This window comes from Diceros bicornis, chromosome 1 (assembly GCF_020826845.1).
Source record: "Diceros bicornis minor isolate mBicDic1 chromosome 1, mDicBic1.mat.cur, whole genome shotgun sequence".
Classification (NCBI taxonomy): Eukaryota; Metazoa; Chordata; class Mammalia; order Perissodactyla; family Rhinocerotidae; genus Diceros; species Diceros bicornis.
This window is the reverse complement of record NC_080740.1, coordinates 43036229-43050895: the sequence shown is the minus strand read 5'-3', so window position 1 is coordinate 43050895 and position 14667 is coordinate 43036229. Positions and strand designations below refer to the sequence as shown.

Genomic DNA, 14667 nt, shown 5'->3' with positions numbered 1-14667 from the left:
AATCTCCTCATTTCTGTCCCCCAGCTGCTGTTTTCAATTAGGCCCTTCTCATTTCTCTCCTGGATTGTGTAATATTTTCCCTTGTTATCTTCCTGCCTTCGCACTTAGCACTGTCCACCTATTCTTCACGTTGCCAGGGATTTTTTCAGATAAGTCTAATCATGTCATTCCCTCCATGAAATCTTTCACTGGTTTTCATTGCTTTCACGATAAAAACCAAACTTCTTATGGTATATCATATTCTTCATGATCTGGTCCCTGCTGACATCTCCAGGTGTACTTCCTGCTAAAGCTTTTTAGTTATAAAACATACTAAAATTTTTGCGTTTCCTTTGACATTTCCTATTGAATTCTAAATATGGTTTCTTGGTCTGAAATACTTCTTTAACACCCTGCTCCTCACACTTGCCTAGGGATCTATTTATCACCTTCCGTTTTCAGCCTTAGCCTGGATTATTTACTCTGATGCCATTTTTTTCCCCCAGAAGTTGGGGTGATCTCACGTTTGAGTTAGTCAGACTCCTCAGTTCGTGGCGCATTTTCATCATTGGTCAGTGCAAGGTTCCTTTCTTATTTTACTTAGGTATCTCCTCTACCCCCTCCTATTTCCCACCCTCCACCTGGTAGATAACAATTCTATTATGTTTAATATATATATTTTTTGAGAGGCAGCAGTTTTTCTAAAGTATTTATTACCCAATTCTGTTTAAAATTTTGCACTATTATGTTTTAAGGATTATTTTACCATGTGACTGTAATCTTATGCTTCTAATTGCTGCATGGTGTACAGTTTCCATTTTACCTACCTACTCTCCTAATGATTGATGGCTAGCCCTGTCATCATAAATAATGTAACACTGAACATCTTCATACACGTTCTCTTATGGATCTTTGTGAGACCATTTTTTTTGTGGGATTATATATCAGTATATGCTGGTAAATGTTTATCAACCTGCTCTCTGTAAAAAAATGTGTATGTGTGTATGTGTATACATATGTAAATATATACTTATATATGTTTATGTATATATATATGTTTATTACAAATTTTATTGGTATAGAAGATATGTGGCACACAATTTACAAATAATACTAAAATATACAATTTAGTCAAATTGTATTATTATAGAGCCTGTTGATTCTCACAGAATGCTTTCATTGATTTTTGCTGATCTCTTGTATCCCTGGCTGAACTATGCTTTCAACTGATGAATGAGTATAGTTCTGACATGAATATTGGTTGGTATTTTTCATTTACATTAGTAAGTAGATGAAAGTGAAAATCATGAAGACATATGTTGAAACTTCATTTGTTCTTAAATGACAAGAGAAACTTCTTTGCTGAATTGGAAAATGGTTTTTGAATACTGGAGGAACATTGTGCTATTCACAATGAATGATTATAGACATAGCAAACTTTTTTTTCTTTTTTGCTGAGGAGGATTCGTCCTGAGCTAACATCTGTGCCAATCTTCCTCTATTTTTTAGTATGTGGGCCGCCAGCACAGCATGGTAACAGAGCAGTTTAGGTCTGTGCCTGGAAAGTGAACCGCGGGCTGCAGAAGCAGAGCGTGACACAGCAAACTTTTAAATTTAATCTGCCATTATTAACATCTCCTCCTTCACTGTCATAAGTCTAGAATCAATCAATAAAACAATAAATCAATCCCTGATTTGTGGTATTTGCTGTTATCCATGGTGTAAATACTCCTACCATAACCTATTTCAAGCTACCAAAGAGATATCACTAAGCGGGCCAATCAGAAAAGATGTGCAGTAGCACACTATTTTATAGAATCCACCATACAGATCAAACAGTCATAACCTCAAGAACATAGGTCATAGGATGAGGTAGTAAAAAAATTAGGAAGGGATGAGTTTTGAGTATCAATTACTTTGTTTCGAATATAATTTATTTAATTATAAATTTACATAAGTCAACTTTTAATAATGGCTGTGTTTTATAACAGATTATCTTCTTGATTTTTTCCTCTTTTGGTGTATGTTTAGTCTTTGAGGGAATCTCATCTACCCCTAATGTTTCAACTTCTTAAATTATGCTCTGTGCAATACTTCACAGTGATAGGGTTGGCTAGAAAAATGGTTCTATAATCAAATACATTTAGAATTTTCTGTATGATTCTAATGTAAAGTAACATTCATATTGTAAAGTAAATCCTATGATAGTTCTGAAGTAAAGAACCCTCTCAACCATGTTTAAACTAGTCCATTCCAATCTCACTGGAGCATGGATCACATCATGCTGCATATATTTAGCCTACTGAAACTGCATATACTAGTTTGGGAAATATTGGCATAAAAGTTGATAGCTCCCCAATACATATATCCATCCTTCCTTTCAACTGAACTCCAAAACTAAATTTCCAACTGTCTCTTGTACACCCAGAGGCACTTAAAGATTATTTTTTCCAATATTAGGACCATTGCTACATCAATGACCTCAAACCAAAGACCACTGAAGCACACTTCTAGTTAAACAAATTGGGTTTATTACTGGTTACAGTGAGGGAGAATGCACAACATAGTGAAATGTAGAGTGTATCACTAAAAGGATGTTAGAGAAAACTTATAGGATTTGGGTTTAGTTTCAGTAATTTTGCGAAGGCTCTATGAAGCAGGGGCTATCTCTAGGTTGGGTGCTATCAGAAAGCAGAGGGCAAATCTCTGATTGGGTATCTCAATAAATTGTATAGGAGGGCCAACTATTGTGAGGATAAAGCTATAACTGGTAAGGAAGTAGCAGTCACTCATTTTGGCTGAGGGAGGGGAATGTTTGATATTTTGTGGGTTTCATAATAATCATCTTTTTGTCTTATTTAGTCATGGTCTCAGAGTTACCTTGTTTGAGGTTGATGTTTGGTGAAATTACGTTCAAGAGCAGAACAACATGGCTTAGCTGTGAGTATCAAACTGACTTGTAATAACACTGAGGCCAACTTGTGTGTATCAGACCAGGTCTCCAATATCAGGAGCCACTTTCTTCTTCCTTTGATCTTTTTATAATACTTGCTCTTTGCTCTGTCTTATATGCTAGCATAACTTGAGCCATCCAAACAAGAACCATTTGGTTAACTTCAATTGCTCATCTCTCTTATCCCTGACATTTTAGTGTTAGTTAACAATTTCCATCATAAGTATCCAGGAAATGTCTTTCAGATTCATTCCTGCTCCTCTTGTCTCACGCTACCATATTCAGGCCCTCATTATCTCTTACCTGAACCATTGCAATTGCCAGCAAACTGATCTTCCTGATTCTAGTTTTACAACCAACCATGTTATCCTCTCACCATTATCACATCTTTCTTCCAAAAACATGAATAGGATCAGATCATTCCTCCATTTTAAATCTTTAATGGCTCACTTTATATATACATTTCATTATGAAAAGTATAAGCACCTACCCTGCCTTTTAAGGTCCTTGGCAATTTGCTGCATTTTAACTTTACCATCTCGCTTCATACCAGTCCTAACAGTCACCATATATGGTCTATGCCCAAAAATTGATTCAATAAATATTTGTTGAAAATCTTTATTATGTGCTTCCACTGGACCATGTTATTTTCCTCAAATGAGTTTTAAAATTATATGGCCATGGAGTGACGTCAGCATCATGGCAGAGTGAGCTTTCCCGTGAATTCTTCCCCCACAAGATACAACAAAAGCAACAGCCACAGACCAACAATGGAATCCCAGACAGTGAAAACCTAGAGTGGAGGGATCCACACTGCCGCACATCTGAGAGCGGAACGTGCTGGGCCCCCGGAGGAAGTGGGGAGAGGTAAGGAGAACTCCGCTCCCTCCCCATCAGATCAGCGATCCCGGTCCGCGTGGCTCCCAGAGAGGGGGGAGGGGCGGCCCTCGGCGGGAAACTGTAGCTCTTCGGGCTCTCTCAGCCAGTGGGAAACTCCCGCACAGAGGGCTCAGAGGAGCCACAGGGCTGCCATCAACATCTGAGCACCCCAGAGAGCGGATAAAGAGGGGCAAACGAGAAGCCTCCCATCAGGGACCCAGAGGGCGAAAGAGAGAGCTCCCCCCTCCCCGCAACCCGGAGTCTGCAGCTCGACCAGACCTAGCGATCCGAGGCAGACCTGAACAAACTGGACTGGACCCGTGGATCGCAGTGGGGAAAAAAAAACAAAAAAAAAAACTGCGGATCGCAGCAGAAAAACTGGGGCAGAGCGCAGGGGGCTTAGACTACACAGCCCTTTACCACCAGACAGTGGCGGCAGGTGGAAATAGCAACCAGAGACTTCCAGGATGAGGAAAATCAAAACCAACACAGGAACCACAATGCAAAAATATATGAAATCACCCGACCAGAAACAAAATGACAAGCACCCAGAAATCAACCCCGAAGACACAGAAATCCATAAACTAAATGACAGAGAATTCAAAATAGCTATCATAAAAACACTCAACGAAATACGAGACAACACAGACAAACAATTAAATGAGATTAGGAGTTTCTTCACAAAAGAGATTGAAATCATAAAGAAAAACCAATCAGTGCTGATGGAGATGAAGAACACAATGGAGGAGATAAAGGAGAATCTGGAATCTTTAAAGAACAGAGCTGACAATATGGAGGAAAGAATTAGTACTTTAGAGGATAGGAATACAGATATACTCCAGATGGAAGAAGAGAGAGAACTAAGACTAAAAAGAAATGAAGAAAGACTCCGAGAAATATCTGACTCTATTAGAAAATGTAACATAAGAATTATAGGTATTCCTGAGGGAGAGGAGAGGGAAAGAGGAACAGAGAGCCTATTCAAGGAAATAATAGCTGAAAATTTCCCAAATCTGGGGAAGGAGCAGGAAATACCAGTAAGCAAAGCCAACAGGACGCCTATATATATTAACAGACAAAGGCCTTCACCACGACACCTAGTGGTAAGGCTAGCCAGGGTCAATGACAAAGAAACAATATTAAGGGCAGCTAGACAAAAACAAAAAATAACGTACAAAGGAACTCCCATCAGGCTCTCAGCGGATTTCTCAACAGAAACTTTTCAGGCTAGAAGAGACTGGAATGATATATTCAAAATACTAAAAGACAAAAACTTTCGGCCAAGAATACTCTATCCAGCAAAAATATCCTTCAAATATGATGGAGAAATAGTAACTCTCCCAGATAAACAAAAGCTAAGGGAGTTCATGGCCACGAGACCCCCACTACAAGAAATACTCAAGAAGGCCCTCAGACCTGAAAAAAAGAAGAGAAAGGGAACACAAAGCTTGGAGTAAGGAGAAAAGTAGGTAGACAAAGTCAGAGAAATAGTAGATCTTTACTGGAATAGGTTAGCAACCACTTAAATACTAAACTCAAAGATCAAAGGAAGAAATTCACCAAAAATAAATTTAACCTCATCACTGTAAACACACAGCCACAACACAAGATAGAATAAGGTATAACAAGAGCAACTTAGAAGGGGAAGAGGAAAGTGACTGAATTGACTTAGTATAAGGAAATAGGAGGCTATCAGATAATGGACTATCTCATACACAAGATTTTTTGCCCAAACCCCAAGGTAACCACTAAACAAATAATCAAATTAAAACCACATATGATAAACAAAGAGAAAACTAGAAGAATCATAAGACAGAACAACCAAACTGAATTGGCAGTCCAAAACAAATGGGACAAGAAACAAAGGAAATGCAAAAGAACCAGAAAATAAGTGACAAAACAGCAACATTCAGCCCTCATATTTCAATAATTACCCTAAATGTAAATGGATTGAACTCTCCAATCAAAAGATACAGAGTGGCAGGGTGGATTAAAAAGCAAGACCCAACAATATGCTGCCTTCAGGAAACACATCTTAGCACTAAAGACAAGCACAGGCTCAGAGTGAAAGGATGGAAGACAATACTCCAAGCTAATGGCAAACAAAAGAAAGCAAGTGTTGCCATACTCATATCAGACAAAGTAGACTTCAAGATAAAACAGGTTAAGAAAGACAAAGAAGGGAAATATATAATGATAAAAGGGACACTCCATCAAGAAGACATATCACTTATAAATATATATGCACCCAACATAGGAGCACCAATGTACATAAAACAACTATTAACAAACCTAAAAGGAGAAATCAACAACAACACAATAATAGTAGGGGATCTTAACACCCCACTTACAGCAATGGATAGATCATCCAGACAAAAAGTTAATAAAGAAATATTAGACTTAAATGAAAAACTGGACGAGATGGACCTAGTAGACATATACAGAGCACTCCACCCAAAAACAGCTGACTACACATTCTTCTCAAGCGCGCATGGAACATTCTCTAGGATAGACCATATGTTGGGAAACAAAGCAAGCCTCAGTAAATTTAAGAAGATTGAAATCATAACAAGCATCTTTTCAGACCATAAGGCTATGAAACTGGAAATGAACCAGGAAAAAAAAACTGGGAAAGTGACAAAAATGTGGAGATTAAACAACATGCTACTGAACAACCAATGGATCATTGATGAAATTAAAGGAGAAATCAAAAACTATCTGGAAACAAACAAAAATGATAACATGCCATATCAAACCATATGGGATGCAGCAAAAGCGGTCCTGAGAGGGAAACTCATAGCGATACAAGCCCACCTTAACAAACAAGAAAAAGCCCTAATAGGCAACCTTAAATTACACCTAACAGAACTAGAAAAAGAAGAACAAACAAAGCCCAAAGCCAGCAGAAGGAGAGAAATAATAAAAATCAGAGCAGAAATAAATGATATTGAGACCAAAAAAACAGTAGAAAGGATTAATGAAACAAAGAGTTGGTTCTTCGAGAAGATAAACAAAATAGACAAACCCTTAGCCAGGCTTACTAAGGAAAAAAGAGAAAAGGCTCAAGTAAATAAAATTAGAAATGAAAGAGGAGAAATTACAACGGATACCATGGAAATACAGAGAATTATAAGAGAATACTATGAGAAATTATATGCCAACAAATTGGACAATCTAGAAGAAATGGATAAATTCTTAGACTTATACAACCTCCCAAAATTGAACCAAGAAGAAATGGAGAATCTGAATAGACCAATAACAAGTAAAGAGATTGAAATAGTAATCAAAAACCTCCCAAAAAATAAAAGTCCAGGACCAGATGGCTTCTCCAGTGAATTTTACCAAACATTCAAAGAAGATTTAATACCCATCCTCCTCAAACTATTCCAAAAAATAGAGGAAGATGAAACACTTCCTGAATCATTCTATGAGGCCAACATCACCCCGATACCAAAACCAGACAAAGACAATACAAAGAAAGAAAATTACAGGCCAATATCGCTGATGAACATTGATGCAAAAATCCTCAACAAAATATTGGCAAACCGAATACAACAATATATTAAAAAGATCATACACCATGATCAAGTGGGATTTATACCAGAGACGCAGGGATGGTTCAACATCTGCAAATCAATCAACGTGATACATCACATCAACAAAACAAAGAATAAAAACCACATGATCGTCTCAATAGATGCAGAGAAGGCATTTGACAAGATACAACATCCATTTATGATAAAAACTCTCAATAAAATGGGAATAGAAGGAAAGTACCTCAACATAATAAAGGCCATATATGACAAACCCACAGCTAACATCATACTCAACGGGGAAAGACTGAAAGCCATTCCTCTGAGAACAGGAACGAGGCAGGGCTGCCCACTCTCACCACTCCTGTTCAACGTAGTACTGGAGGTTTTGGCCAGAGCAATTAGGCAAGAAAAAGGAATAAAAGGAATCCAAATAGGTAACGAAGAAGTGAAACTCTCACTATTTGCAGATGACATGATTGTATATATAGAAAACCCTAAAGAATCTGTTGGAAAACTGTTAGAAACAATCAACAACTACAGCAAAGTTGCAGGGTACAAAATCAGTCTACAAAAATCAGTTGCATTTCTATATGCTAATAATGAACTAACAGAAAGAGAGCTCAAAAAGATAATACCATTTACAATTGCATCAAAAAGAATAAAATACCTAGGAATAAATCTTACCAAGGAGGTGAAGGACCTATACAATGAGAACTACAAGACATTATTGAGGGAAATCCACGATGACATAAAGAAATGGAAAGATATCCCATGCACGTGGATTGGAAGAATAAACATAGTTAAAATGTCTATATTACCTAAAGCAATCTACAGATTCAATGCAATCCCAATCAGAATCCCAATGACATTCTTCACAGAAATAGAAAAAAGAATACTAAAATTTATATGGGGCAACAAAAGACCCCGAATAGCTAAAGAAATCCTAAAGAAAAAGAACAAAGCAGGAGGCATCACAATTCCTGACTTCAAAACATACTACAAAGCAATAGTAATCAAAACAGCATGGTACTGGTACAAAAACAGACACACAGATCAATGGAACAGAATTGAAAGCCCAGAAATAAAACCACACATATACGGACAGCTAATTTTCGACAAAGGTGCTAAGAACATGCAATGGAGAAAGGAAAGTCTCTTCAATAAATGGTGTTGGGAAAACTGGACAGCCACATGCAAAAGAATGAAAGTGGACCATGTGCTATCGCCATTCACAAAAATTAACTCAAAATGGATCAAAGACCTGAAGGTGAGACCTAAAACTATAAAACTCATAGAAGAAAATATAGGCAACACACTATTTGACATTGATTTTAAAGGAATCTTTTCGGATGACACGCCTACCCAGACTAGGGAAACTAAAGAAAAAATAAACAAGTGGGACTTTATCAGATTAAAGAGCTTTTATAAGACAAATGAAACCAGAATCAAGATGAACAAACAACCAACCAGCTGGGAGAGAATATTTGCAAAACATACATCTGACAAGGGGTTGATCTCCATAATATATAAAGAACTCACACAATTGAACAACAAAAAAACAAACAACCTGATCAAAAAATGGGCAGAGGAAATGAACAGACACTTCTCCAAGGAAGATATACAGATGGCCAATAGGCACATGAAAAGATGCTCAACATCACTAATCATCAGGGAAATGCAAATCAAAACAACACTAAGATACCACCTCACGCCCGTTAGAATGGCTATAATCACCAAGACAAAAAACAACAAATGTTGGAGAGGATGTGGAGAAACAGGAACCCTCATACACAGCTGGTGGGAATGCAAATTGGTGCAGCCTCTATGGAAAACGGTATGGAGATTCCTCAAAGAATTAAAAATAGAGATGCCCTATGATCCAGCCATCCCACTACTGGGAATCTATCCAACGCACCTGAAATCAACAATCCAAAGAGGCTTATGCACCCCTATGTTCATTGCAGCATTATTCACCATAGCCAAGAAGTGGAAGCAACCTAAGTGTCCCTCGACTGACGATTGGATTAAGAAAATGTGGTATATATATATACAATGGAATACTACTCAGCCATAAAAAAAGACAAAATCGTCCCATTTGCAACAACATGGATGGGCCTGAAGCGTATTATGTTAAGTGGAATAAGCCAGAAAGAGAAAGACAAACACTGTATGATCTCACTCCTATGTGGAATATAAACCAACACATAGACAGAGAAAACTGGACTGTGGTTACCTGGGCAGTGGGGGTGGGGGGTGGGCACAAGGGGTGAAGGGAGTCATATATGGGGTGATGGACAAACAAAAATGTACAACCCAAAATTTCACAATGTTAGAAACCATTAAAACATCAATAAAAAAAAAAATAAAAAATAAAAAATAAAAAAAAAAAGGCAAAAAGATAGAAACAAATAAAAAAAAAATTATATGGCCATTAGTCTGCTTATTTACTATCTGTCTCCTTACTAAACTCAAAGCTCAGTGTCACCAGGTACCATGTCTTGTTTTGCTCACTATTTTATTTTCCAGCATCTAGCAGAATATCCAGGCTATTAAGTAGTCTATGTGAATTTTGTGCCCTGGAGTTATGTAACAGGTGTGGGTGGGATTGAGTACCTGGTGAAATTCAGAATATTTTGAATAGGAAATAGCAAAGTCAGACTTAATATCCAAGACTATTATTAATTGTATAATGAATAAAAAGCTGCATCAGTGTGACCATAAAGGCAGAAAGAGCAATGGATTAAATGAATCCTCATAAAAATGCAGAATTTAGCTAATATAAAATGATTCTATGTTAAACTGCCTTTTTGACTCAGTGTTACATAGATCTGAAAATAAGAATTCTACATTGATGTGCTGAGACCTTTCCAAAATTGAGGAAGCTAAAATTTGACAAATAGCTAGATGCTGAGAAGAGAATATTTAACTAGATGTAAGACCCATGGAATAGGAATCAAAATACTTCTGTATCTTGTACTGATATTAAAACTTACTAGCTCTGTGGCCCTGGGTAAGTCACTGCATCTTTCTGAACCTCAGGATCATCACCTGTGAAACCAGGGTAGTGGATGGATGGTCTACGTAGACTATCTTGATTCCATAAGGTAAAAGGTATAGCAGGTCCCCCCACCCCCACCCCAAATGCCTTAGAAGTGTATTTCAGATTTCTTGCATGAAGGAGTGGGGGGTATCCACTTAGCATCATTATGTTCTCTTTAATCTAAAAGAAGTATTTTTCAAGGATAATTTAAGGTGTTCTCTACTTTCCATTTCTGCTTCTCCTGTTTAAAATATAAGATCTGGTCTGATGAAACATCAAAGTAGGTACTTCAGGGGTTCAGCATGCATTTAGTTAGCTCCTGGGCCACCAACCTCTTTTTACTCATTATTGCCTTCCTCCATACCTTATCTCTAGTTGGTTTCACTTTTTTTATCCTTTGAAAAATTGATTGCTGAACTTTTTTGTTTCGGACTCTCCTTTAGTGTACAATATCCTACATTGATAATTCTATAATAACTGTGACAGAGATTGAGAGTTTCTTCCATTACCTGTTTTCCTCATCTGATATTGTAAAAGAACCATTGATTTTTTAAGCTGAGACAGCTAAAAATATTTCTTACCCAGAATATAGACTCCATTTTAGCCTTCTTTATAGATAGGTTGGCCGCCTTACCAATTTCTGACCAAAGAGATATAAATGAAAGTGATCAGTACAACTTATGTTGAAGTGAATGTGCCTCCTGCTCTTCCTCCTTACTACTTGCTGGAATGTTGACACAATGGCAGGAGCTCCAGCAATATTTAAAAACATGCAGATGGAGGCCACATAAATTAACGGTGAAGTAAAAATTTGGAAGGAGTTTGGGTCCTTGATTACTTCATTGAATTGTTGTACCAAGTCTGGGCTTTTCCTTGAGTGAAAAGAAATAAAAAACAAAACTTGTGTGTTTGAGCTGTAATATATGTAAATATGGGTTTTCTGTAACATTAGGTGAACCTAATTTTCTCTAATATAATGATAATGGTAGCCATATTAAAAAAATTTTTCACTTGATTTACCTACCAATTTTTCACTTTACTTCCCATACAATTATCTATCTATCCTAAAGAATTCAATGCAGTGTGGTGGGATAATATTATAGAACTTGAAACTTGCATGCCATAAAAATAAGAATATCTGCCTCCTTTCTTTATTCTCCCTAATTCACCTGAATCCTGATAGCTTTTTCCCTTCCCCAGCCAAAATGACAAGAATCACTCAGAGCAGCGCATAGATAAAGGCTACAGAAAGTGTTAAGAAAATAAAGAAAAAAAAAGAAGAAGAAGAAGGAGAAAAATAGTCACTGGCCAAAGCAGAATTCAGAAGTCTTAGAATACACACATGCAATGTTAAATTTCTTGTTTGGATAAACTGAATAGACTGTGTGGGCAGAGGAGAAGGAGTTGAAAGAACCCGGAGGCAAAAGAGAATGTGCTGGAGAAACTAAGATTCTCTGCCAAAGTTTCAGAAAACGGTGAGTTTCTCGATTACCAAAAACCAGTTTTTGCCTGTATAGTGTTAGGTTTCGATTAAAACTTGACTGTGCCAGTCTCATATCTCCATCCAATACATTCTCTTAAAGGCAGTCCTCTCTCTGATGGCCCAGGACAGTTGTAAGCCTCTACAAATGGATAGTGAAAGACTTGGACACTGAGATTTGATTTTTTCAAAAAATTTTTCTTTCTTTCTTTTTTTTTTTTTTGCTGAGGAAGATTGCCCATCCATGCCCATCATCCTCTTCTTTATATGGAGTGCTGCCACAGCATGGCTTGACAAACGGTGCGTAGGTGCGCTCCCAGGATCCAAACCTGAGAACCCTGGGCTGCCATAGTGGAGTGTGCACACCTAACCACTGCACCACCGGGCCGGCCCCTGAGATTTGATTTTTGTGTAAGAGGAAACCTTGCGTCTTTCTAAGATAGGACAAAAGAAAACAATGTGAAGTTGCACGTGGAGTGGAACTGTTTTAAAGTTTACAAATATACAAACAATGTGTTGTAGGATAAAATTAGAAAATAAATGAGGCAAAGGGAAAAGAAAGGCAGGAAAATAAGATGGAACCAGAACAAAGGTGAATATACAAAATGGATGCTACAAGGTCCTATACTTTTTTAGGGATGAGCTGTGAGTTAAACTTCAAGATGATAGTGCTCATATATAGGGAGAAATACAGCAATTTTGATGTTAAAAGTGTCCATAACATAAAATATACCTTGTTGTTTAGAAGTATAATTAATGCTGATACTAGGATAACAGAAATACCTCAACTTGGTCCTCCTCCCTGAAACTATCATGTCATGGAAGACATTCTCAATGTCTTTATAGTAAACACAGTCATTTTCTTGTTGTTTACTATGTATCTGTCCTTAAAAGAGTGCTTATATTTTTGTGTTCTACAGCTGGAGGGCATCCTAGGTTTTGATTCACCAAAGTGTTGTTTCAAAATATTAAAGATGATGTTAAAAAAAGGGGAGGGAGGGAGTTCATCTCCCAGCCTTGAGAGACTAACATGGTTTGGGCTTACTTTCTGCTATAAACAACTAGAAAACTGGATACAATGTATGCACTTTCATATATAATTTTCATACCTTGGACAACAGGCATCACAGGGCTATAATCCCTGGAAAAAAGCAAACAAATGAATGTAGGCCTATTTAAGGTGTTTTTCTATGCTCTCAGTGTCAGCATTAATTATATTTTTTCTAAAGAACAAGATATATTTTATGTTATGAATATTTTGAGTTTTAAAATTATTTTATTATTGTATCATTTTAAGCACTAAAATCACCCCTAAATACCATGGTGTCATTTGTCTCCTAGCCCCTATGTTTCCTGTGATTTGGTACTTTGATCTAGAAGCCAAGTAGAATTCTAATTTTTTAAAAAACAAAAATACTTCCTTGGTAGTATTGTATACCTCCATGAGAAGGCATGAATTTTTGACTCATCCTGTGACATTAGTACCTATTATGATCATTGTCTAGCTCCATTAATTTCTTAGTGGTTCCAAAATGGTGATATTTTAATTCCATCACTTGTTCATTTAGGAGTTGTCCTACTTATATAAAGAGAAACTTTTCCTTTTAAACTGTTTGGTTATCTTAGGTTACAGAGGTACCTGTATCTTTCATATTAAGAGACAGGATAGCCTTTATTAGTTTTAAAAATGAATTGGTTTCCTAGAATGCTCGAAAAATTGACTAAGGGTTTTTTTTTTTATGCTTGTTTTAGAAAATAAGTACCAACTTTGGGAAAAGAATCTACCTTATTGGAGTCTTAGTCCTACTCAATCGACCAGTTGGTCAGGGAATAAGTAAAGGTAAATCATATTATTTCCTGTAGCTATCATAAGTTACATATAGACTATTCAACTACTTTCTTCCTCTGTTTTCCTAGATTCATTTCAGATAAATTGAAATGTTACCACTCCTTAATAGTTTTCTTTTTTTCTAGGAGAAAAATAAACTGACAGGAACAAGAATCCAAAGGAAAAATAGGGGAGGCAGAGGGGTATGGAATTTCTTGAGGTGGGGATTCACAAACCAATCAGGTTGTGGGGGGAGGCTGTAGTTAGGCTGCAGTTTGATCAGGCATGTTGATTTCCCGGAGTGAACCAGCATAGAAAGACCCAGAGAGGGAGAACCAACTGTGTTTTAGGACACAGCAAAGGTGAAAAACAGGAAAACCACATTCTGTTACTAAGTTCCAGAAGTGATTGCTGGCCGAAACTAGAGGTAAAGGAAAGAATATTAGAGGCTACGTAGGTCTTAGGATGAAGAGAAGATCAAGGTCAATGGTAAAGTCAAAATGTCTAAGATCATTGCTTTAAAAAAGTTGGAGAATCCAGGGGTCATTTTCATTGAGCCATTTACACAAGACTTGAACAGAGAGATGTACAAGGAAGAAATTCTTAAAATGCTGAAGTGCTCAGTCCTGGATTTATTCTGGGGTGACCTAATTTGTTTCAGATTTTTGGAAGGTGGTTTTTTATGTATGTTTGATTATATGCTGATTTAAATGCTGTATATACCTTTATCTCTTTATCAGAATAGAACTCAGTTTTTGCTATTTGGATAAAAAACTGTTAATTCGAATAGTGCTTCAGTTAAGCACACATGAATAATAACCTCTTGTCAGAAATCCTAGATGGAAGGTTAACAATTGTGTGACAACATCATCAGCCTGCCGTGTTACAAACTACCTTCTCTATTTTCAACGTTGAGATTTAGCAGCGCTAAAGCAGGGCTACAACCAGACTATAAATGAAAGAAGCTGCTAG

At 37.0% G+C, this 14667-nt stretch overlaps 1 long non-coding RNA gene across 3 annotated transcripts in view; it reads left to right on the top strand.

Moving 5' to 3' along the window:
- The window catches only part of LOC131404491 (uncharacterized), a 67613-nt gene that overhangs the window by 12715 nt on the left and 40231 nt on the right, over window positions 1-14667 (top strand). For all 3 annotated transcript variants that reach the window (XR_009219809.1, XR_009219808.1, XR_009219807.1), the window contains exons 3-4: window positions 2842-2919; window positions 11588-11862. This is a non-coding gene — a long non-coding RNA (uncharacterized LOC131404491). The remainder of the gene's footprint in view (window positions 1-2841; window positions 2920-11587; window positions 11863-14667) is intronic.